Below are 23,220 nucleotides of genomic sequence, written 5' to 3' on the forward strand. Positions count from 1 at the left end.
CAAAACATAATTACCACTTACACCATGATCCAGAACACAAACTGAAAGTATTCTGCTTGGAGAAATAAAACTTGGCATTAGAGGAGGTGACTACATGAAAGAGCTATTAAAAAAGGAAAGTGAGTGGACTTAGAGATTAGGTAGCCTTGCACCCTACCGCTTAAATGAACAGATTAATTACACTGTATTCCTCAAACCTTACTAAATAGATTTATTATTCCAGATATTTTAAACACAATATCAATAACACTAAACAATAAAACACGGGTATTTCTTGTTTTTATTTGGTTATTATATCTTCTTTTCTCTTTTCACATTATTGTCTATCACTAATCTTGGTCTCACACTTTGGTTTATATTCACATAATTAAGATATTTTTCAAGTATACATTCATTCATGTCACACTAGACTCTTTTTTCCCTTATTTTTGGACTATACACCATTTTGTATTATTACACAAGCATATGGGTTGGTGGTAAGAGTCACTGATAATATACTTCATATTATACACACACCTTATTAACTTACTCATTCACATTTTTTTCACTTATATATTTTACATTCTCACCCATTTTTTATCTTTATTTTCATTTTATTGGGTGTCCTACATTTTATTATTTTTCACTTACTTGACTAGTTTTTCTTGCTCTTATAACCAAGAGTTTGGATTTTTACATATATGATGAATTTTTCCTCCTAGGAGACAGGTTTATTTATATTTTTATTTTTAATGCGTTATATATAACAAATATAAAAAAATTTATATAAAGGTATGGGATATCACACGTTGCAATTTGTATACATTTAATATGGTATATTACATTTACTGGGCAATTCTTTCCATTTTATTTAATTATTCATTTTTCTGTCCATATATACATATATATATATATATATATATATATATATATATATATATATATACATACAGCATCAAATGGCAGCACTCCGTAGAAATAACATAACTCCAAAGTCATAGCTTTCACTTTGGAGTGATGTTATTTCTATGGGGTGCCGCCATTGGATCCTGTATTTGTCAGTGCGTTTTTTGGATTGTGAATTACACTGTGGAAGGCACCCGGATCAGTAATTACACATTTTCCTCATGAGTGCCGGAACTTGGTTCTATATATATATATATATATATATATATATATATACTTTTCATTCTTATTTTCTCATTACATTAATGTAGTACAGCAATAAACAATTTTATACACGAAGAAGAAGAAGTATATATGGAAATAATATTGATATACTATATTTTAGAAAGATGATCAAGATATCAGTGACAATAATTATAATCTAAAAATTCTAAAAATTATTTTGGTAAATAAACTAAGATCAACACTATAAGTGCAGGATAAATGTGCTACTATTTTGGGTTATTTTAATAACAACCATAAGGGACCTTACTCTATATACTGGCACTTGCGTGATTAATCTCTAATAGACATAATTAATGGAGAATAGATTTAGGAATAAATCATGATGAGAGAGGCTCTCATTTAAATAACAACAAAAATTATGTATAGGTCCTCTCCTGGACTTATTAGACCTATCAAGTTTGATAGACATCTAGATTGACCAGTCATGTAGGCTTAAATGGGATTTGTGACCTTTTCCTATTTAATCCACTCTCCGCAACATGCAGTCAGGTAAACAGGTGATCAAGCCTGACGTAAGTGAAACGCACGTCCTGTCACAGTTCCCAACTGCAGGAGGGAACCACGAACGGCAGATCCAGGAGTCAGCAATCCATTATTATCTATTGGTATCCCAGGTATTTCCTTTGCGGTATGAAGTGACCTTTCTCTGCAGTGCATTCGGCCCCTGCAATGCCTCCAGTAACAGGGACCGTATAACACTGCATATGGGTTCAGCGTCTCCTGCACTTACTGTTGTTTCTATCGGCACTGTTCAGGGGACCCTTTCTCATCTCAGGTCCGCTCCTTGATGACCCTAGACAGCAGAAGTGTCCAGGATGCAGGTACCATACTTTAACCCTATATTTCTTTATCAATTTATCCTGGGATTTATATATCAATTCCTGTGCTATGGTGAAGCATAATATTCTACACTCTGATTGATAAATGCCTAAAATATGATGTGTATGCAACAAAGCAAACTGATTACATCATTTAGATCTGGATTGATATTCTAATATATTTATGTATACTTATGTGTTTTTATGAAGTCATAATGTTTTTCATAACACCTCTTTGTATTAGTGTTGCACAAATCATGCAAGGAATCAATTAATATATTGACATTAGCAAACACGTTATTTGAATACACTGCTTTTTTGGGTGTCTTCGCTGAATATACAGTATGACCGCTACACTAGCATGATTAAATGAAACACATTCTAATAAATATATTTGTCCACTCAAATAACAGTATAAACCAGAGGTTTCCAAACTTTTTTAATCATGGCGCCCTAGTGTATCAGCATTGTTTTCACGGCACCCCTAAGCCAAAAGTTTGTTATTGAGAAATTCAGATAAAAATGTAGTGAAGTAGTAAAGTGAAGTAAATTGTGCTTACCTGTCATCCTTAGGTTCAGTTATGTGATGGGGACAGGTTTGCGCTTCTGTTTGTCCATATATTTACATTACATTGACCATAAAGAATTTGATTTTGTGCTGGACCATCAACCTGAGGCACCCCTGTAAGTGTCCCAAGGCACCCCAGGGTGCCGCGGTGCACAGTTTGGGAACCACTGGTATAAACTGCGATTAAGGGCAGAGACACTAAGCACATGTTGCAACAGATTTGATATTTTTAAACAATGTATGCCTTTTTCTAATAACCAAGATATAACCCTCAATACTAAATTGAGAATTGTGTCTCTTTTTGATTCTTTATTCTATCTAGCCTGTGGTAACCTGGTTATTCTAATATAGATAGAAAACAAGATATATTAGAGATATATTATATATACTCAAAACCTGCCTTTTTCTCCCCTTTCCACCCCCCTCTTGTATTTTGAATGAGGGGGAGTGTACATCAAAAGAGATAATTGCTGACAATCAGGCTGGATATGGAAACATGCAAGGTTGGATATCCACTTAAATCTGAATTAGTTTATATCTTTTGTTTGATTATTTATTGTTTGGGATCCATAACTAAATCTGCCATTTTAAACATTGCAGTGATATATTCTTACCAGTAATCTTCACCATTTTGAGAATTATTTGAGCAATTTACCTAATATTTGCTTTATATATATATATATATATATATATATATACATATATATATGTATATATATACACATACATATATATATATATATATGACAAATCAGGCGTCACTCAGAGACTGGATACAAAACGAACTTTAGTGTGAAATCAGCGTGTCAAAGTTTCGGCGTCTGTAACCCCATCGTCAGGAATCAAATACATATATATATTTTTTTTTTTTTATATTTTTGTGTATATGTGAATGTTTTTGCATTTGTACTTCTTATTTTAGGAATGACTCCATCATATTCGTTATATATTGTTATATATAAGAGTCATTATGTCCCCTTTTTCTTAATGGGAAGAACCATTAAAAGTAAAATTTTAATTCTATATAATACACAATTATTATTCAAAAGTGTGCCCCACAAAGGAATCTCTTGCTTTTAATTATCCTAGGCTAATTATCATGTTTTAAGTACTTGTTATTTGATTTCTGGGAGCACCTCCAGCGACTATTTATTTATATTTCTCAGAAATTTGATTATTATTGAAATTTGTTTCTATTTACTGCTGGTTTACTTTATATGCATTTGATCATCTGACCTTTTTTTGATCCTGTGCAGGATAATATATACTTTTCTAGGCTGTTATGTGATATTGTCAAAACTTGTCAGGGAAGTGGCCACAACTGATAATTTCTTAAATAAATCCCTAACCACAGAGTAAGTCCAGGTACTACAGTGAGAAATATTCTCTGTTGGCTACTAATGCTGCCAAGCTAACAAATGTGACACCATAAATCCAAAATGGAGTCTGCACTGTTTGAGAGGGAGAGTGTATTCCAGGCCTTTATAGCCAAAACTATAAATTTGAAAGCTTTTATTAAAGCATACTTAATTGCCAAACTCTATGCTTCAATACATGTCAACTAAATCAAAGAAATAATACCACTTAGTGGCACTTATGGTACTAACCATAAAAAGTCCATTGCAAAACAAAGTAAACTTATTGCAGATTAACGTGATCAGAATAGAGAGGAATGATAAAATGTCATGACTACAATATGAAAGATGAATAGATAATTATTGGTATTAAGAATATACAGTATATGCACTGTCTTATAATGCCCTAAAAAACACACAAAAAAGATTGTAAGTTAAGAATTGTTGCTAACTTACTAGAGTGAAATAAAAAAATAACTGGTGAAACATTCAAATTGTCATTTCTGTTGTCTTCATGGTTTGCCCTGGTTCAAAGTTACTCCTTTTTTTTCTGTTTGCTCCCATCTCAGAATCAGACCGCTAGAGGGTATATTTACTAAAGTGCAGGCTTTTAGAATTGGATATGTTGGCCATAACAACCAATAAGATTCTATTAATAATGTATGTAGCACCTTCTAGAAGATAATAGTAAGAATCTGATTGGTTGCTATGGGCAACATCTCCACTTCTAAAAACCCGCACTTTAGTATATATATGCCCTAGTGTTCCTCCTCTCAGCGTTTACTATTAGACAATATACGTACTCTAGTTAATTAACCAAGATCATGTATAATAATAACAAAACCTATGTAGATGCAATGTACTAGCTAACTATAATAACACAGGCCAAAATAAAGTGCAACTTTAATAAACCATACTTGTCTACTTTTGAAAAGCATTTTAGAGAGATTGTAAAAGCAACAACTATGTGCATTGCGCTGAAAAGGGCATGTATGTCCAACTGTAAAATGAGCTTCAAAACAGTAATAAAGTTTGGCACATGGGGCTGATTCTTGTTGAATGAGAAGCTTTCCTGCACTGCCTCAGGTAACTGAGCCAGCGGTCTCTAGGACATGCCCGAGCTCAGCAGGAGGCCTGACCTCTGACATGCGCTACTATGCATTTTTACCTCTATGGCAGAGGCGTCACTAGTGTTGGTGTCACCCGATGCTGTAACTCATGGTGTCACCTCCCCACCACCACCACCTCCAGCAAAAAAAATAAAAATAAATCAAATACAGGGGCAAATGCAGGATTTTTATGGGGAGGGTTTACACACACACATTCACAGAGGCAGTGCTTAAAGTGGTCCTAGAGACATGGTGGAACTCACTCCCCCCACAACAGTGTCCCCCACCTGTCATTGATGCCCCCCTGCAGACTATAAATATCGCTTTCCCTCCGTTTTTTCAATAAAATGACAGAGCATGCCGTACAAAGGGGCATGGTCTCAAAAGAAAGGGGTGGGGTCACACAATAGTAACCCTAGTTCAACTTGCACCACACAGTAGCACAATCTTATTCACATTACACCGCACATATTGTTGTGCCCCTGATTCACATTACACCACAAAGTAGTGTCCCTTCATGTTATGACAAACAGTAGTGCCCCTTTCACACAATGCCCACATTAGTGTCCCTTAAACATAATGCCAACAGCAGTAGTGCCCCTTATGCAATGCTCACTGTAGTGGTGCCCCTTATGCAATGTCCCCATTAGTAATGCCCCCAGTAGTAGTTCCCCCAGTAGTAGTGCCCCCATTAGTAGTGCCTCCAGTGGTAATGCCATCATTAGTAGTGCCCCCAGTAGTAATGCCTCCAATAGTAGTGCCCCAAGGAGTAGTGGCCCTTATTGGCACTTTGGGCCACAGCGCTGGTGGGCAGCACACAGTGGGGCAGATGACAGTCATAGTGGAAAGCCAGCCGCCGAGCCACAGACATTGACTTTCAAACAAAACAGTGCATAAAACCACAATTACTTAAATAGGCAGTGCAGCTGCGGCTGCTTGTACTTACTCTTTCACAGTCTCAATCACATCAGGTGTGTGTCCGCCCAAGCAAGGTGGGTGGGCCAACTGGGAAAGGTGGGCAGGCCTGCCCGCCAGGCAAGGTGGGCAAGCATGCTTAGCCAATTGTATTTTATTACAACCAAAATTACTTTATTGCAAATATAACATACTTTGGTCCATTCTACTACATATGTTGATAAAATGCCACTTAGCAAAAACCAGAACCGTACGGTAATGACAGAGTGGGTGTCCCGTCCGCCGGCATATTCAACATATCCCAGCAGCACACATGAATTATATGGAGAGTGTATGATAGGACATGTGTTCCCGTGCATACATGAAGTGTGTTGGGGGCAGCATGTTCCAATGCACAATTCAGTGTATGAGGCACCATATTCTTTGGGTATATTTGTCAGTATATTTCGGGCACATGCCAGTATATGGAGGGCAATATATTACTGGGGCACACACCAGTGTATGGGGCAGTGTGTTCCCGGGCACACATCAGTGTATATGAGGCAGCCTATTCCCAGAGCACACATGTCAGTGTGTGGGGGGTAACGTGTTCCCCCGGTGCCAGCAGCATAAGCAGACAATGTAGGAGATAATGACTGTGTATGCAGTGATAGATCTGCAGCCGCTTCTCACGATTGAAGAGAAATAGCTCCAGCTCAATCCTGCAACCTCACCCAAGTCAAGTGTGGCACGGAATGGGATTCTCATAGTAGGTGTAGCGTGGATCTCTGAGTGATAAGCAGCTGCAGGTTCACAGCTGACAGTTTTGAGGCCAGGGAAGGCAGAATTGGTTTCGCCTACAATGAAAACTGAAGAAACACAGTTCCGTCCCACTTTGGACCACTTTAACCCATGCTTGCCGACTCTTGGGAGAAGCCTGGGGAGGAAAAGCAGGTGGGCGGAGTTGGGGGTGGGGCCGGCAGGATCACATCATTAAGCTCCACCACCTTGCTGGAATTCTCCACGAACATTGGATATTTAAAAAGGGGGCGGGGCTAAATTACACGATTATCATATAATCATCATTAGGTCTGGCCCACAATGCACGCACCAGCCGATTACCGGTAATTTTCTCCCTATTGAGGGAGAAGTGCCTATCCTTCTGGGGGTGCGGGGGATTACCCAAAAAATCGGGAGCCTCCCACAACTTCTAGGAGGGTAGGCTTTAACCCCTGACACAAGCACATATATATATATATATATATATATATACACACACACATTCATGTCACACATACCTTACACATACATACAGTATATATGTGTATATATATTTATATTAGGGATGAGCGGGTTCGGTTCCCTGAGAACCGAACCCACCCGAACTTCGGGGATCCGGGGCGATCCGAGCCCAAGCTCGGATCTCCCTGTCTGCCCCGGATCCCTCTCCCGAGGCAAAACCTCGAGATCTGCTGTCGGATCTCGAGGTTTTGCCTCGAGCGGCCATTTAAAAAAAAATGCCTTTGCCTTTAATGGGCAAAGTGCTGATTGGCTGACAGAGCCGTCTGTCACGGCTCTCAGCCAATCAGCATTATGGTGCTCATTTGCATGTAGCACGGACTCGTGAGATCCGTGCTACATGCATCTGTGTGATTGACAGTGACACAGAGCACAGATGGGTTAGTGAGACCCGTCTGTGCTGCTGTGTATTTCAATGACACAGATGCACGCACGGACCAGGAGATCCGTGCTACTTGCATCTGTGTCATTGACACAGAGCACTAACGGGTCCGTGAGACCCGTCTGTGCTGCTGTGGTAAATAAAAAAAAAAAAACCTGTGTAAAAAGAGAAAAAAATGGCGTCCTCCCCCCCAAAAAAAGAGCAACCAGCCCCGGGCATTAGTGACCCAGTGCTGGGTGTGCTAAATACAGGGGACAAACGACATAGGGGTCCCCTGTACTTAAACACAACCAGCACCGGGCTAGTCAGAACCAGAGCTGGTTGCCAAAATACGGGGGACAAACGACGTAGGGGTCCCCCGTATTCTGCGCAACCAGCTCTGGGCTCTGATCCGGTCCTGGTTCTGGAAATACAGGGGAAAAAAATGAGTAGGGTTCCCCTGTATGTTCCAGAACCAGCACTGGACTTTTTCTAGCGGGGGGCTGATGCCACAGCCAGGGGAGCCCTTTCACCGGGCCCCCCAGCCGCAGCATCAGCCCTGACCGCTAGTCAGCCCAGGCCGGGGATCCCTGGAGAGCTGGGGACCCCCCCAATAAAGGGGTCACCCTCTCCAGGGCACCCCAGGCCCAGGCTGATAGCCCGGGGCTATCCCCGCCACCCCTGGTGGCGGTGGGTGGCGGGTTGATTGTGTGGTGTGGTGTAAATAAAGAATATCAAACATTGTCTTTACAAGTAGAACTGCAAGTCCCAGCAAGCCTGCCCCGCATGCTGGTACTTGGAGAACCACAAGTACCAGCATGCAGGGCATTAAGGGCCCACTAGTACCTGTAGTTCACCTGTAAAAAAAATGTTTAAAAAAACACAGGACACACACACCGTGACAGTATAAGTTTATTAAACATACATACACACACACACACACACACACATGTACACATACTCACCTATGTAACCCTGTAGCATCGGTCCACTTGTCCGGTAAAGTATCCATAGGGGACCTGTGAAAAAAAACATACTCACCATCTCCTATGCGAGGTTCTGTCCTCTTCGTTCCAAAGTAGGCATCCCCGGACTTGGCAAAAAAAAAAAACGAAAACGCGATCCACGAACTTAGTACCGTTCTATAGAACGGTACTTCCCGAATGAGAGCTTAGCGGCGGGGTATCACCATGGAAACCCCGCTGCTAAGCGTTCATTGGCTGAGAGAGGCCATCTCCCGTCTCTCTCAGCCAATGAACGGCTCCCTCCATTGTAGTCAATGCTGGGAGCCGCAAGGTTATTAAAGTTTACCCTGCGGTTCCCACCATTGACTACAATGGAGGGAGCCGTTCATTGGCTGAGAGACGGGAGATGACCTCTCTCAGCCAATGAACGCTTAGCAGCGGGGTTTCCATGGTGATACCCCGCCGCTAAGCTCTCATTCGGGAAGTACCGTTCTATAGAACGGTACTAAGTTCGTGGATCGCGTTTTCGTTTTTTTTTTTGCCAAGTCCGGGGATGCCTACTTTGGAACGAAGAGGACAGAACCTCGCATAGGAGATGGTGAGTATGTTTTTTTTCACAGGTCCCCTATGGATACTTTACCGGACAAGTGGACCGATGCTACAGGGTTACATAGGTGAGTATGTGTACATGTGTGTGTGTGTATGTATGTTTAATAAACTTATACTGTCACGGTGTGTGTGTCCTGTGTTTTTTTAAACATTTTTTTTACAGGTGAACTACAGGTACTAGTGGGCCCTTAATGCCCTGCATGCTGGTACTTGTGGTTCTCCAAGTACCAGCATGCGGGGCAGGCTAGCTGGGACTTGCAGTTCTACTTGTAAAGACAATGTTTGATATTCTTTATTTACACCACACCACACAATCAACCCGCCACCCACCGCCACCAGGGGTGGCGGGGATAGCCCCGGGCTATCAGCCTGGGCCTGGGGTGCCCTGGAGAGGGTGACCCCTTTATTGGGGGGGTCCCCAGCTCTCCAGGGATCCCCGGCCTGGGCTGACTAGCGGTCAGGGTTGATGCTGCGGCTGGGGGGCCCGGTGAAAGGGCTCCCCTGGCTGTGGCATCAGCCCCCCGCTAGAAAAAGTCCAGTGCTGGTTCTGGAACATACAGGGGAACCCTACTCATTTTTTGTCCCCTATATTTCCAGAACCAGGACCGGATCAGAGCCCAGAGCTGGTTGCGCAGAATACAGGGGACCCCTACGTCGTTTGTCCCCCGTATTTTGGCAACCAGCGCTGGTTCTGACTAGCCCGGTGCTGGTTGTGCTTAAGTACAGGGGACCCCTACGTCGTTTGTCCCCTGTATTTAAGCACACCCAGCACTGGGTTACTAATGCCCGGGGCTGGTTGCTCTTTTTTGGGGGGGTGCACGCCATTTTTTTCTTTTTTTACACAGGTTTTTTTTTTTTTTTTTTACCACAGCAGCACAGACGGGTCTCACGGACCTGTCATTGCTCTGTGCCAATCACACAGATGCATGTAGCACGGATCTCCCGGGTTCGTGCTACATGCAAATGGGCACCATAACGCTGATTGGCTTCCTGTCTGCCACTGCAGTGCCACTCCTAGATGGGCCACGTGTTTGTGCCGCCCCCTTGTGTCGCTTAGCATAGTCATCCAGCTTCCTCGGTACAACCTTTTGGCCTAAAAACAATATTGTGAGGTGTGAGGTGTTCAGAATAGAGTGGAAATGAGTGGAAATTAATGTTATTGGGGTTATTAATAGCGTAGGAACAAAAAAAGGCCCATTTATGTGATTTTAGCGGGTTTTTTTTATTTTTTAAGAAAAAATCCAGATCCAAAACACAAAACCCAGAACCCAAAACACGGAAGGGTGGTTTTGGCAAAACCAATCCAGATCCAAAACACGAAGAAAGATCCAGATCCAAAACCAAAACACAAAACACGAAAAGTGTCCGGTGCACACCCCTAATTTATATATATATATATATAAAATGAGCAGGGGTCCGGCACTCTCCAAAAGATCAGTGTAATGCCCCGGTGCCACAACCAACCATGAGGTAGAATATGCAGGAAAAAACTGAAGGGCACTCTGCAGGACTTTAGCAACCTGAACAACTTAAATCAATAAACCAGGCAGAGCCAGGATATATTCCAACGTTTCAGCAGATTGGTGCTTTTATCAAGTCATGAATGAAAAACGAAAATACAGTGTTATATATTGCAGATCACTCACCCAAGTGTGAATAGGGTCCCCCTCTATATAGAGCAGCGCGGTTATGTTCACACACACAGGTGTGTTCCACTGATGCATCTATTTTTTGTAATGTTGTAACCTTTTATTGGTTTATTTCCTTCTGCATCCATGCCAGTTATTTTGTGTATAAGCATGATGGACTTAATGCACTGCCGCTGCTTTGCTACGAAGTCCCTTTGAGCTGATAACCTGTTTTATTGTTAGGTAGTCATGGTGATGGCACTGGGTGTTCTTACCATGCTCCCAATGCCTACACGCGTGCTGGTGTTCCCCGATGGTGACGTCATCAGCAGGAGCCGCGGCTGGGGAGATCGTGGAGGTGATTGACACTTGGGTGAGTGATCTGCTATATATAACACTGTATTTTCGTTTTTCATTCATGTCTTGATAAAAGCACTAATCTGCTGAAACGTTGGCATATATCCTGGCTCTGCCTGGTTTATTGATTTAAGTCGTTCAGGTTGTTAAAGTCCTGCAGAGTGCCCTTCAGTTTTTTCATATATATATATATATATATATATATATATATATATGTGTATGTACATGTAGAATAGCACTCCTGGTACAAGGGATATCAACTGCCGTGGGGCCTTCCCGAATTTCACAACATATGGCAGGTGTCTATGTAAAAACAATAGACCAGGTGGTACTCATCCGGACTTTGTAAAAGTATAAACGTGGTTTATTTAGGCCGAAGTTTCAAGACTATTAGGCCTTTTCATCAGGGTACAAACAGTATGATACAAGAAAAACATAACTTAAATACCTGTGGTGTGCAGTAGGTGTGGTGTTCACTCGTCCATCTCCCGCCGCCAACTGGGTGTCGCAGGGGGCGTGACATCATCAGGAGGAGTCAGACAGCTTGACCACTAGTCGGGAGATGTAACCATGGTAACAGTGATGCTCTGGGACTGTGGTCATGGAGACCGCATAACAAATATGCCTGCCCTTTGAACATACAGGGACAGGGGGAGAGAGATCAGACAAACGTGCTATGTGATACAAAAAAGTGTACAATGTTACTTATCAGTGTGTCCAATAAACATATAAAAATATACAGAATACATGAAACTGTGGTGTATATGAAGAAATGCTGTGATTAAAGAAAATATAAGTAAATATACATAGAAAACATAGAAGTAAAGTAACATGTCATCCTGATAAGGGGAGCGCGACATAGTCAGTGTGATATACAGTATGGTATAACTATATGTCATAGAGGGATAATCAATAGAGACATCACAGAAACTCTGTTATATGAAGGCATGCTATGCAATTTTATCATTTAAGCCTCTGGGATGTATGGTGTCCAAGCGAAAAATCCACTTAGATTCTATTTGCAGGAGTTTTTTAACCCTATCTCCACCTCTACTTAACGGGGGGATATGATCAATAATCTTATATCACAAAGAAGATAGTTGATGTTTGCGCTCTTTAAAATGACGGCCCACTGGTTGATCTGATTCTCTTCCGGCCAATGCCTGCTTAATCGATGAACGATGGGTGGCCATACGTTATTTAAACATGCACATAGCTTGTCCAACATAACTGAGTCCGCACGGACATGTAATAAGGTAGACTACATATTTGCTAGTGCATGTAAGAGCATGTTGGACTTTAGTCTTCTTTCCCATATGTGGATGATTAGAGGTGGGTCCTGTTTCTAAGTATCCACATGTGACACAAGAAACACAATAACAGCCATGTTTCTTATAAGAAGTGTGACTAGGTTGTTGTAATAAAGGACCAATAACAGTTTTCACCAATAGGTCTCTTAAATTTCTTCCCCTTTTATAACTGATAAGTGTTTTTCTGCATTGTAGCGAGGGAAGATCTTTATCTGTGGCTATTATCGGCCATAGAGCTTTTGCTGCCTTAGATACCACTGGGCTGGCTAGGGTATATTCAGTCACAAATGGGATTTGTTCATCCATTTTAATGTGTTTCTTAGATGTTAGTAGATCTTGTCTGGTCATAAGCATAACTTGAGTTTTATGTTGTGCTAACATTTTACTGTCATATCCCCTTTGGGTAAATTCTCCACAATCTTGTCAAGTTGTTCTTCAATCTGATCAGGGTCACTGGTGATACGTGCTGCACGCATCATTTGGGACTTTGCCAAACCTCGTTTGAGAGCAGGTGGATGATAGCTGTTGGCTTTTAAAAGTGTGTTGCAGTCGGTATCCTTTGTTTAATGTGGTAGTTATTTTTTGGTCATGTATCACAATATTTACATCCAAAAAGTGAACCATCTTGGTACTGCATTCAAATGAAAATTGGATTGCCAAATTTTGTTGATTAATAGAGCTAATGATGTGCTCAGGAACCTCCTGTTCACCTCTCCAAAGAATGAGTAAATCATCTATATATCATGTATAAAGAATTATGTTGTTATAAACAAACATCTGAGTTGGTAAAGAATAGTTTTTTCTCTTGTGCAAACATCTATATGTTTTCAAAGGAAGGTGAGACATTTGACCCGATTGAACAGCCACTTTTCTGAAAAAAGAATGAATCCTTATATTTAAAATAATTTCTAGTTAATGTAAGTCTTAGTAATTTCATATATAATGGAATGTCCATGTTAGTATATTGGTTCTACTTGAGGAAACATTCCACAGCATTGAGACCGTCCTCATGTGGTAATATCATGTACAAAGTTTGTACGTCCATGGTACACAGTACAGAATTTTTTGGTACAGAAGTAGCGACGTGGTATTCTTTAAATATGTCGGTTGTTGTTGTATTATCGGCTGTACCAGGCCATCCAAGAATTGTGCTATGGGAAGGTATAAAGAATTATTTGCAGAAACTATCGGTCTTCCCGGTGGCGGCTGTAACTTTTTAAGAATTTTGGGGATCGTGTATATAACTGGAATAATAGGATGTCTATGTTCTAATTTCTTTTCTGTTTTTTGATCCAATAACTTATCCTGTATCGCTTTTTGTAAAATATTATCCACTTCTATTTTATATATTTCCTGTCATAGATGAGTTTTTCATACACACCTTTTTTTCACCCATTTGTGTTTCTAATTCCAGACAATAATCTGCAATGTTTTGTATAACTATGGCCCCACCCTTGTGGGTGGGGCAAATAGTGATGTCTGTATAACTTATGAGATTTTTCAGTGCCTGTTGTTCACCCAGGATCAAATTGTGGTATATATTTGGCTGTGCTTTATTATATTTCTGTACTGAATCATCCATAAGACTAGTGTGCCCATGTCTATGGCATGTGCGTGCGTATGCACGTACATGCCATAGACTTCAATGGGGAGAAAGCCGGCTGTGCCTTTTCGCAGCCCAGCGAGAGCTGCACTATGCCACAATGCATGTGCCCATGTATACGCATTGTGGCAAGGATGTAGGTGGCTACATTAGTATGTCATAGCAAACCACTCTCCAAAGCATAAAATGGATAACCAGTATACACTGCGCAGTTGTTCGGCACCTGAAGGTCCAACACGCATTTTGCCTGCCTGGCTTGATCTTGGGGAAGCTCAAAAAAACAAGATTTCCTAGTTCCTGTGGTTTGCCTATCATGTTGTTTTATGCTACAAGAGTGCTCCCTAATAGAGTTCTTTCTGGCCTTTTCAGACCCCCCTCCTTTTTACCTCTGACTATGGCCCTGTGACATGAATCCTAAAAGGAACATTTCTTGATGAATGGGTATGATGTTTTCACTGTACTGAAAAGTAACCTGTCATTTTTGTGTAGTATGTTAGGTCAACAGTGAACATGTCGACATTCATCTTGTCTACACTAGAGATGTGTGCCGACCCCCCGTGTTTTGGTTTTGGATCCGGATTCATCTTCATGTTTTATTTTTGCAAAAACCACCCTCGTGTTTTGATTTTGAATCTGTATTTTTTTAAAACAAAAAACAAACACCTAGGGGTAAATTTACTAAGATTTGAGATTGTTTGAGATGCCAAATGTGGGTGAGTTTAGGAATGATTTTCATCTTGCAAATTAACTAAAGGCAAAGTCGGGTGAGTTAGCACTCGTAAAACTCGGGTGAGATATCAAACTCGAATCAACTAACCATCATGACAACTCAGAAGTACTTTTCACCTAAAAGATACATCTCTCAAATTTACCAAGAATCGAGATGACAAGCTTGGGTGAGATGACAGCAAACTCTCTGCCAAACTCACTTTTCAAACTCTCTAACTCCTCAGCGGCGAGTTTGGCAGAAACATACACAAATCATTGTGATTTGTGTATGTTTCTGCCTGTAAATAATTTAAATAGGGTTAAATTTGTAAACAAAAAAAAAAAAAAAAAAGACGTATGGTCCCACCCCAAAAGCATAACCAGCCTTGGAGTTGTCAGCCAGTCCTGGTTCTGAAAGTTACGGGGAAAAAAATGAGTAGGGTTCCACCATGATTTAGGAACCAGCACCAGGCTGCAGGGCTAGTGCTGGTTTTAAATATAGGGGGGGGGAAATTGCGTTGGGGTCCCCCTATATTTAAAACCAGTACTGGACCATAACCAACTGGGGTGTAATGCCACAGCCAGGAGACCCAGGGCCAAAACATTCTCATCCCAAGCTGGTCAGGCCAAGCCAGGGATCTCAGGGGAGGTTGAGACCCCCACAAGAAGGGGTCCCCCTTCTCCCAAAACTACAGGCTTGGTCTGAAGTCTGGGGCTTTTCCCCATGACCCTGGGCTGTGGGAACGGGGGTAATAAAATTTAAAATCAAAGTAAACTATTGTATTTTACAGTGGAACTACAGGTGCCAGCATGCCTGCCCTTTGGCACTTGTGGAACTACAAGTACCAGCAGGCGGCCGGCATCCGTACCTCCACTGTAAAATAAATAGTTATATAAAGACACAACATACAGACCGTATATAGTACAAGTTTATTACACACATACCTCAAGCACACATACTTACCTGTACCAGCCAGCCTGTCCTCTTCTCCAATGTAGAAAACCACATTGAATGACCTGCAAAAAAGATCTTATACTCACCTCCATCCTGGTCCTGCTCTCTGTAGCATACAGGGTCTTGTTAAAACAACAAACCAACTTACCCAAACCATGCCGTACATGTGTAAGTATATGCTGTTTCATGTACTTACACCTCGCGAAGTGACAGGTGACCGAAATCATCTGTAGTTTCTCAAGGGTCGCTAGCCAATCAGTGGCCGCTTTACATGTAGCGGCTGCTCATTGGCTGGGACCTACGTGGGGGGACCCTATGTTTTTTTTTTTTTTACAAGAGGTAACCTATCTTTTACAGGTTTTACACACAAGCAGCGTTCACATATCTCACTGATATGTGCAGGCTGCTAGCTCAGGAGAGATTTGCAGAGAGAAAACACTGTAATCACGGGTGAGTAATCTCATCTTCTCGATCTGCTTCACCATCAGCCATCTCACTTTCAGCTATACTCCCTTCTTAGTAAATTTGAAAGATGAAAAATGGGAAAATAACCCAAGATTCGGCGATACAAATCAAGATTAAAAAAAACTAAGTTCGACCAATCTCGATTCTTAGTAAATTTACCCCTAAAATTAAGTCATTTTGATCCAAAACCTGAGTTTCATTTTTAAATCTGAGTTCCCAAAGCACGGGAAGATTCAAACCGGAACTCGTTTTGACTCTGGACCCCAAAGTGATTCTGAACTCAGACTCGGTTCGATTCATCTCTAGTCTACACAACATGTTGACATGATAGAATGTTGACCTTACGTCCCTTATGACCCAGCAGTCACATAGCTGGTCCCGATGGCTGCAGCAGCTTCCAGTCATGTGAATGTCACTTCCGGCGCAAACATCTAACGAAGTGGCAGTTTTGGTTAGTATTATCTCCCTATCCTTACCCTAATCTCTACCCCTAGTGCCTAACACTTTACTGTTGTAGGGGAAGAAAGAAACAAGTATATCTTATTTTAAGGAAATTTTTAAGATTCAAGATTTTTAATGCAATACCAAACACTAATCAGGACCATAACTAAGTGACATTTTAAACCAATTAGGGTCTGGGGGGTCTGGGGGTTGCTATTTTACTTCTTACCCCAGGCACTAAAGTTTCTAGTTACAACACTGCATACTGATTGCAGTGTTTTATTATAGTTATTTATTATATTAAGAAATTAACATTTGAATGTAAACCAATCTCATGGACAAATGGATTGCTAATTCAAATCAATAAAACTGTTTTCCAATTGAAAAAAAATAAATTAATCTGTAACACATTACAGCATAATATAACAATCTTCAGCATTGATAACTACAAGAAATTCACTGTGCGGTCCATGTATATCACAACTGGATTTACTGTACATCAGGAGTCAAGAAGGTTATCACATATAGTGGCGTTTCTAGTAAATGTATTCATTTAATCCCAAATACATTCTTTTAGGTCCACATTCCCAATTAATTGCAATGTTAATTTCATTGTCTACTGACTTCCTAATGTCTTTTCATTACAATTTAAATTATTCTCAAATATGAGCAAACTGGATGCTAATAGCTGAAACCCTGCCGATCTATGTTTCAGATTAATGTCCATGCAGCTGGATTGGTCAGGAATGCATTAAAATAACTCAATTGCTAATTAAGTGAAATTGGATAATGTCAGAAGTAATGTACAAATGAATAATAAATATAGTGAATTCTGTGCAAATTTTTAGCGTAATTTTTAACCCTACAGTAACTTATTCAACTTTTGACCGTGAAAGGTTTTATGATTCACCACCAGAGTAATGCCTTAAGTGTACAGTTCCTCAACCACATCATAAAGCAAGATGATCTGACACCAAGGTCACATGTCTTAAGCACAGTACTCTGAGACATTTGTAAAACTGCTATAAATATATCTTTAGATTTGATTTAGAGCAATATGTTTTCTACAGGCAAACTGTGAGGCACCAACACTAGTATTGCTAGGAAAATGAAGTTGAAGGTAGATATGACTATCTGTAAATGAGCGTACCATACAGTATATTACATAGGGTATTGGCATAACAATTGAAGTTGCTGGTTGGGACAGTATGAGTAGCTACACTACAGATATTTCCTCATGCACCTAGTGTCTATACACCAAATGGCCCAAGATGCCTGGTCTGACTGAGACACACCATGAGGAGTAGCACACCATACTGTTCTTGCCATGGCTGCTTGCATCAGAGCCCTTTTTACACAGATTCAGACTCAGTCACACACAGATGTACAAATGTCGCTCATTAATTAGTCAGTGTAATCTAGCGATGTAGTTTTGTCACTCCCAGTTCATTCATTTATGCATCTAAGATTCACATATTGAGTGAGAACGACACTTCGTGTGGCTGTGATGTCCAGGACCTGGAGTGATGAGAGAGACTATTAGGCATGACTGATGCCACAGTACATAAGGACACATCTGTAGTCCTGTCTGGGGACAGCACACATTCACTGTTTCTGCAGAGGGATGCACAGTATAGGATGGGGGATTGGTTCTCACTAGTTATGTGTGCCGGACCATTTTTGATTTCTAACTCATCGTCCGGATTTGGATTTGGATTTTTTTACAAAAATTGGCAAAAAAAGATAAAATCACATAAATTGTTTATTTTTTTCTTCCTAGAGTATTATTAACCTCAATATCTTTAATTTCCAGTAATTTTCAGTCAATTTAGACCCCCTCACAGCTTATAATATTTTATTCACAATTATTTTCCAAAGGTTGCAGTGAGCTGACTGGTTACTAAGCGAGAGACCAGTGGCGCAGTGACACAGACACCACATTTTAAAACACATCTATGAAACATTGCCACACAGCAGTGGCAGAAATGAAAGGTAATGCAAAATGGAATAGTCCTTGGGCCCTCCCACCCACCCAGTGGGGTACGGCCAGCAGAATCACAGTACTTGTTTACAAAGTGGGCTACGGCCCAAGGAGTCACAGTGCACAATCTTATTCACATTACACCACACATAGTGCCCATGATTCACAATACACCATAAAGTAGTGTCTCTTATTTATGTTACGACCCACACAGTAGTTCCCCTTTTACACAATGCCCACAGTAGTGCCCCTTTTACACAATGCCCACAGTAGTGACTCTTATACACAAAGCCCACAGTAGTAATGCCCCTTATACAATGCCCACAGTAGTAGTGCCACTTATACAATGCTCACAGCAATAGTGTCCCTTACACAATGCCCCCAGTAGTGGTGCCCCCATGCAGTGCCCTTATTAGTAGGGTCCCCTATGCAATGCCCCCAGTAGTAATGCATCTTGTAGTAGTGCCCCCAATAGTTATGTCCCCTCTAGTAATGCCCCCAGTGGTAGTGCCCCCATTAGTAGCGGCACCATTAGTAGGCCCCCGCCGTAGTATGCCCCCATTAGTAGTGCCCCTAGTATGCCCCCATTAGCAGTGCCCTCCTTTGCAGTGCCCCCAGTAGTATGCCCCCATTAGCAGTGTCCCCATTAGCAGTGCCCCCATTAGCAGTGTCCTCAGTAGTATGCTCCCATTACCGTAGCTGTAGGCAGTGCTGCGCAAGTGCTGGTTTTACGAATGTAACAGCGAATGCGCAGCACAGATTCCAGCTGCGGTAAGTTAGTGTAGATAGGGAAAACCCGAAGAGCTGTCATCACAAAAATGACAGCTTTTCGAAAACAGATAGTTATGGAGAGGAGGAATGATTAATTCCTCCAGTAACTAGGTAGAACTCCATGCGAGTTCTAAACCTAATTATCTCCATATAATTTTAAGTTATGATGAATAGGCCCTTATATCTACCTCATGGTCTGCATGACCTGTTGCAATTATCCCCACTCTTTCCCTGAATGGTTAGTCTCTGCTATCATGGAGACAAAGCCCCCCACCCTCTCACAATGTTTTTCTTTTCTCCACAATTCTCAGTTGGTACCACTCATCATCCCTTCTCCACTCTCCTTCTCATATACAGTGTTGATGATGGTTCCCCCTCCAATGGCCCTTTTACTTTTTACATTACAGTCTTCTCCAGGAGGGCTCCCTCACCCCAGATATTGTTTCCTCCCTGCCATTTTGTGCACTACTGGCTGGAGGCGTCTTTATATGCTTGGCTTTGTTTTCCTTCCAGCCATTTTGTGCACTACTGGCTGGAGGCGTCTTTATATGCTTGGCTTTGTTTTCCTTCCTGACATTTTGTGTACTACTGGTCCCAATCCAGGACCCTCTATATATTATAAATGTTTAGATGTCATTTTGTTATGTGTGATCTCATAGGATCTGTTCTGCACATTGGCAGTCCACCCACCATCAGAGATGTATGCAAACCCAATGGTTTGCATACATCTTTGAATCAGGCCCTATGTAAAATAATTGATGGTTGCGCCAATGTTCTAAAGTATTCTAAAGTTGGTGTTTTGGTCATTTTTCCTTCAGTTTTCCCTTTAGTATATGGACAGTTTGCAAAATTGCTGGAAAAACAACCATGTCATGTAGCAAATGGTTAACCCCCTAGACTCTAGGAAGCAGACAGTGTACTGATTGGAAGATTAATGGGAAAGCTCAGGTTTAAATGACCAGTAGAAAAATTGAGGGACCAGCAGTTTATTCCTGAATGCGGATGTGAGTATTCAGCTGAAGGTGAATGAGAATGAAACCAGGAATTAAGGGCCTGATTCAGATGTGGACAGTATTGCACAGCTGCAAGGAAGCATCTGTGTAATACAGTACAGCTAATATGCTAATGCTTTAGGAGGCATCTGTAGGAAATAGACACTTCCTGCATGCATCTGCGATCCGAGTGCAGCATCTGTAAATGCTGCCTCGGATCACCATCGTGAGGTCATGAAATCTGCTTCCTACAATGCAGACCTTGCCTCTGCACTCCCAGAAAAAGGGGGCACACGCCCTTGTTTCCAGGAATGCAGCCAACCACCACCCCCTCCCTACCCCCAAATGGGCGCAGCCTGTCAATTAGACTGCGGCTCAGGAGGCACTGCGACCATGACAGCAGGACCTGTTCTGCACATGTGCAGACGTCCCACCATCGGATATGTATGTATGCAAACCATTGTGTTTACCTTCATATCTGAATCAGACCCCAAACTCATAGCATCGTTTCCTGGAAACCATCCCATTCCATCACTGTTTCCATTAAAACTCACACCCTGATTACATTGACAATTAATGGATTCATACAAGGTTTTGTAGGCAGATAATTCATATCCTACAAAAAAAGATAAGCAGTGCAGCAATGCAGTCCTCTGCAAGGAGACATGTGCATAATAGTTGGTATATACTAGATGTCATTTAGTTATATATAAACTAGTAACACATGCTTCTTACGAAGCAAATTCTTTTATAATCAGAAGAACACACAATGATGTATGTATTGTGAAATCTATAATTTATATAAGTGCAGTCCTCTAAATATCAATGCAAATATAATCACAATCTCTCATCAGGAATCACAGGAAAGAAACAGCTACAGTACTCCACACAATACTAGGGTTGTTCAGCCATTAATGATTTTTAACGATCAAGGAGACTGGGATCAACATCGGCTCATCAGTCATCTGCCACCAATGTTCACCATCGGTGAACATCCATCGATGGCAAACCTCATTGCCACAGAGATCAGACCATTCATGATTGCTAACCGTCAAGAGTCAATGACCATCTCTACTCAATACACCGCTTATCTTTGTTTTTTTTTATTACTTTGCAGTGTTTATTTCATGTTAGCTCAATTTCCCTCTCACTGAACTGCTGCCAGATGGCCACTTTTTCTCTTTCCTCAACCTTCATTCTTATCTCTTTCTGGCCTTCGCCCAGAATGCTGCATCCCCAATGCTTAGAGGACCACCCACTGAAGCTCCCTCATCTGTATGCTGGATGTTGGGCAGCGCAGAACTGGCACTTGCCACTGTGATTATACTAGATACTATAAATATATATATATATATATATATATATATATTATACCCTTTGCTTATACTAGAGGACCAGGAGTTTCACATTAGAAGACTAACGCTGAACCTCTGTGTAAGGTGGATGGGTCACTTGGCACAAACCAAGCAATGGCAGCAAGAAGGAGATAAGAATTAAAGGTGACAAAAGAGAAAATGATGCAGTGTGTAGGGAATGAAAGCAGGTAATACAACTAGAGTTAGTTATATGCTTTGATTGTTAGTACATATATTTATGAAATTATTATTTATTTATTATCAGTTATTTATATAGCACACACATATTTCGCAGTGCTGTACATAGAATATTTGGCCATTCACGGCAGTCCCTGCCCCAGTGGAGCTTACAATCTATATTCCATATCACATGCACACACACTAGGGTTAATTTTGATGGGAGCCAATTAACCTACCAGTATATTTTTGGGGTGTGGGAGGAAACCAGTACCCGGAGGAAACCCTCGCAAGCACAGGGAGTATATACAAACTCCACACAGTTAGGGCCATGGTGGGAATCGAACCCATGACCTCAGTGCTGTGAGGCAGTAATGCTAACCATTACACCATTGTGCTGCCCACAATGTTTCACATACAGTATGAACTGCGCATAAACAGAGCCAATCAACCTCTGCTCCTACTACTGTACACGACCCAACGTCTTAAAATAATTGGGGGTGCTCAGGTCCCCCGACTCTTTGTTCTGTATGACTGAAAAATTCCATGCATAGACACTTAGTGGCTGCAGAGGCACCATAGTGCTGAGCAATTATGTGCTGCACAGATTTCCACCGACACAGGTATTAATGTTTTAAATATGATTAACCCCACAGCTTTGATTATTCACTTCTCCAGCACTCTGCATAATCATTTCAATAGCAAGCGCTGGATTTTATTACTCCTTATGGGGGCGGATTAACTACAAATCCCAGCAGGTTCTGCTAAATGTACGTTAGAATGCATTAGAATCTGACTATGAAAATTAAATCTATTCAGCCCAATGATAAAAAGGGCTACTTTTGGCAGCTTTTCCTTTTACGTTGGTATCCCTCAGGAAGCTGTCTACTGTAGACCTGCATTATTTATTTTAGAGATTAAAATAAAAGACATAATTTGCTGCTCTGCGCCTTTCCTCTCTAGCACTGGTTATTATCAGATGATGTCATTTTATTGTTTTGTTCCTGTGCTTTATATCAAATTATCCTTAAGCAGCAACAGTGTGAAACTAGTGAATTTAATCAAAGCTCACAGGAGATGTAATTGGAAAACATAGAGCAGAAATATAGTGTCACCACATGTCTATTTCACTAAAATGATATCCTCTAATTGACCATTGAGTGGGGGTGTATGAACATGCAGATATATTCTTGTTAGAAGATATGTGTTTTTTTTACTGGTGCTTACAAGAGAAATATATTGATATGGGACAATGAATTGTATATGCAAATCTGTAGGTATAGAGCTAAGAGAGCTAAAAGTAAAATGATATGAAGTATTTCAACTATT

The sequence above is a fragment of the Taudactylus pleione genome, unplaced genomic scaffold (genome assembly GCF_031769625.1).
Source record: "Taudactylus pleione unplaced genomic scaffold, aTauple2 ptg000485l, whole genome shotgun sequence".
Taxonomy (NCBI): Eukaryota; Metazoa; Chordata; class Amphibia; order Anura; family Myobatrachidae; genus Taudactylus; species Taudactylus pleione.